Source organism: Otolemur garnettii, unplaced genomic scaffold (assembly GCF_000181295.1).
Source record: "Otolemur garnettii isolate 467f Iridium unplaced genomic scaffold, OtoGar3 scaffold00059, whole genome shotgun sequence".
Taxonomy (NCBI): Eukaryota; Metazoa; Chordata; class Mammalia; order Primates; family Galagidae; genus Otolemur; species Otolemur garnettii.
In genome coordinates, this window is record NW_003852454.1 from 2,063,728 (window position 1) to 2,067,756 (window position 4,029).

The window sequence follows — 4,029 nt, forward strand, 5'->3', positions numbered from 1 at the left end:
TTTAAAAATGTATATGAAAATAGCACACTGTACCCCATGATTGCATTAATGTACATAGTTATGCTATAAGAAATAAAAAAAAAACCTACATTCACAGATAATAGACCTATAATTTATTTACCCTTATAACTCCTAAACATAGCATAATTCCTAGTCCTCTCCTAATCCCATTTTTAATTCCAACTACTACCTCATTTCTTTTTATTTTCCATACATAAAATTTCTCAATCCTCTCCTTCTGTGTTCCATCAGGCCACCTTTCATCATATGCTGGCTCTACTGCTCCATCAGCTTTTCATCATGATCAGCAACAATGTACATGTTGTGAAATCCCAAAATCAATCTTAAATTTTCCTTGTATAAGATACATATGTTATAGTTATTAATTCTGTCATATTTGAATTTACAGTCTTCAGTTGTCTACAAGGATATGATATTCACTGAGCATCTTTTTAACTTTTCTTTTTTAGTCTCCTTTGCATATTCCTACTCCTTCACTCTCAGGATTAAATATTGTGGTACCCTGTACACTGCTTCCTTGATGATTTCCTCTATTCTTATGTCTTTGCAAACCATCTATATTCTGATGACTCCTAAATATATCTCTATCTACACACTTCCCATGAGCACCAGTATTTTTTCCCTATTGAATACTTTATACCTCTACTGAACATGAAATAGGCACAATTAACATGTTAAAATCTGAGTTCTTGATCACCCTCTCCCTAAGCCTGCTGCTTTGTAGTCACCTCTGTGTCAGTAAATGGCATCTCCAACTTTCTGTAAGACTTCTATGAGACAAACATTTTAGGGTAATTCTTGCCTCTTTATCTTATACCCAGAATCTAATCCATTAGCAGGCTCAACATTCAACATGTATCCAAAATCCAATTATTTATTATCATCTTCACTTACTATCACTGCTTCAAGGCCATCATTAATCTCTCACCTGTTTAGTGTCATTATCTCCCTGACTGTGCCTTTGCCCCTTTTAATCTATTCTCAACACAGTAGCTGCCAGTGTCATATTTTAAAACTCTAAGTCAGTTGACAATACACATTTATTTAAAACCTCCAAATACTTTTCTTATAGTCAAAGTCTAAGAAAGTCCTAAAGAACCTACCTAACAGCCCCTTCCTTGTAATACTGTTCTAATCTTATTTGGTACAGCTCATTTTACCTTACTCTACTCCAGCCAGCCTACTTACTGTCTTATTCTTCCTTGTGGCAGTCTGGGGACCCACAAGAGTTGGCCACTGAGGGTGTCAATGGTAAAGAAGACTCAGATTTGGTTATCTCAGGTGGAACAACTGACAAGGACCTGGAGAGGTGGGCACTGTCACTAACAAGAGGAGTGACTTGCAAGTGCTGCCCTCAGAAGGCTTCTCAAAGATCCTTTCATTCAGAAAAACCACAAAATGCATTGAAAAGCTGATAATAGAAATAGGAGAACTAAACACAATGGTCTCTTTAAACAATCATTAACAGGGGAAAAACAAGGAAAAAATCATGAGGGTTACATTATATTATGTTATTGTAAATTTAAACAAAGAAAAGGTTGTAACCTTTAATGTTCATTATTCACTCGGGTGATCCCAATTTATCCCTTGGCAGGGCTCAGTCCATAGTAATCTTTAGTGGCTAGACACTCCTTCCTTAGCCTCTGATGATTTATGGGTGCCTTTTGCAGTGCCAAGAGGCGGGTGGAGAGGCCTGGACTTTAGTCAACGAGGTTCTCAGGAATGTTAACCCTGAGCTGCCAGGTGCTAAGCATTCCATTTAAACCACTGAGCTGTGATTGGGGTCTGAGGAACCTTTACTTTGCCCAGCAGGCCCTCAGGAATGCCTTAGCCTAAGCTACATTATGTCCTTAGTGTTAACTTGCACTTCTTCAAATATATTAGTTAACTCCTATTTTAAGACCTACTTTTGCTATTCCTGAAACAGATAAACCCAACATTTTCTCTCTTGGGCCCAGTGGTCTTCATGCAAATGTCACCTCCTGTGAGTCCCTACCGGGTTATCCTAATATTGCAAAACCCTCCGCAACTCAAATTACTTGGTCCCCTTCCCTGTTTTTTGTCTCCTTAGAATCTGTCTCCATCCACCATACCATGTATCACACCTGTTTTGTTTGCACTATGCCCCTTTCTACTGGGATTTCAGTTCTACAAAGGCACAGCTTTTGTTCCATTTTATTTAATGCTCTATGCCCACCATCTAGAAATATGCAAGGGAGATAGTATCTGCTCAACTTAAAAAAAAAAAAAAAAGCATTAGATGTTTAAGAAATAAATATAGTAGTTGCTTAGTAAACTTTTGTTTACTTGAGAATGCTCAAGGTTTAATTATCTGGAAGATTAATGAAGGGCCAGTATTCCTTGAAAATCATTTTACTCTGTAAAAGGTAGCATAATATAAGTAGTGTAACTTGAAAGACCAAGAGTTCCATCATAGAACTCCCATTCACTAGCTATTAGCTTGGGCAATTTATCTTTTCTAACAGTCATGACAGCTAAATCATGTGTTTCATGATAGCTAAGTCATAGTATCACATAAAAATGGGAAAAAATGTGTAAAGTACTTGCTCCAGAAGCCAGCACATAGTAGGTAATTCTATTAAATATGGTGGTTAAATTAAACAGTGTATTTACTCAGAGTATCATCCTGTGTTTGTTCTATCAAGAGCATTAGTGGAAGAGCATCTACTCAAAGCATGCTTCAAAATTTCTCTAGGGGCAGGATCCCACAGCACACAGGTGTGAGGAGAAAATGACACCAGCCATGCTGGTCTTAGTGGTCCCACCCACTGTGGCCACTGCTGCCTGAGAATTGCTCCAAAACTGTTGGGAACAAAGACAGCAGAAGCTTTGGCAAAGCCAGCCAGGCTTTCCCTGTCCCTGTGGAGACCTACCTTAGCAGTCCAAGGTCCAGTTTTATTTACAGAGCCAGCAAATAATATAAATGAAAGTACAAAGAATTCCAGCCTTTTTGATAGTATTAATATCTTTTGGATGGCAGCTCACCCCAAACAGATGCACCATTGAAGTTAACCTTTGCAGAAGAAATCCTCAGGAGTTTACTAAAGTTAAGAACAATACAGACACATGTCCTGAGTGTGATCACCTGAAATAGAAGCATGTATACAGGAGAGCTACCTTCTGAGCAAGATCTGGGCAAGAGCATCATTGAACAAGCCAGGAAGCAACCATCTTGCTTCACTCGAAATTGACACCAAAGATGATATAAAGAGGCTAACTTCACAGTAAAAGATTTTTCCCAAATTTTTTTTATCTTTTTGTGCTTTATTTTTTTTTTAAACAATCATCAATATAGTTTAAAACATTCTTTATAAGCAGTGTTGTATGAGATAATTTAAAGAGTATATTATGAATAAACTCTGAAAATGGTTGTTAGATGGTTGTCAGCAGAAGTTGGATGGATTAATATGTCTGTTTATTACACAGAGGCTTTAAGTAAACTTAAAATTCCAGGGGGAAAAATACATAAAAATCATAGCAAGAAAAAAATTTTCTCTAGGCTATTCTTCCAAGTTTCTAACATACACCTGCACAGGTTCACTTCTTGTGAAGAAAATGACAACTATCTTGTGACTCTACCAAGCTAAAAGTGATTAAAAACCACATACTTATTTCAGAGATGCAAGAAATATGAAAAACAATACAATAATAATTAATAATTAATTTAACTAATTCATCATCAAAATAGAATGTAACTAAGATTGAATTTATGTTTTTTAATATTATTTCTAAAAATACATAAAAGAAGCAAGCTTAGTCTTTTTTGCTACTTTATTGCACATTCAATAACAAGTTTAATGAAAAGAAGGAAGGCCTGAATATCTTAGAATTCATTAACACACTGGCTCACTTTACTCAACCTGCAAGGTCTGTTTATAGCTTGGCACCATTTTAAGTAATCCTCAGAGGACTAGTCTAATTCCTGTAAAAGACAAAAGACAGAAATATTCCCAGAAAAATTAAAACTCCAAACATACTAACCAACAA

General features: G+C 36.3%; 1 pseudogene; it reads left to right on the forward strand.

The window, feature by feature from the left end:
• The first annotated feature begins 2,773 nt into the window (after positions 1-2,773).
• Positions 2,774-3,233, forward strand: LOC111726269 (annotated as a pseudogene).
• The last annotated feature ends 796 nt before the right edge of the window (positions 3,234-4,029 follow it).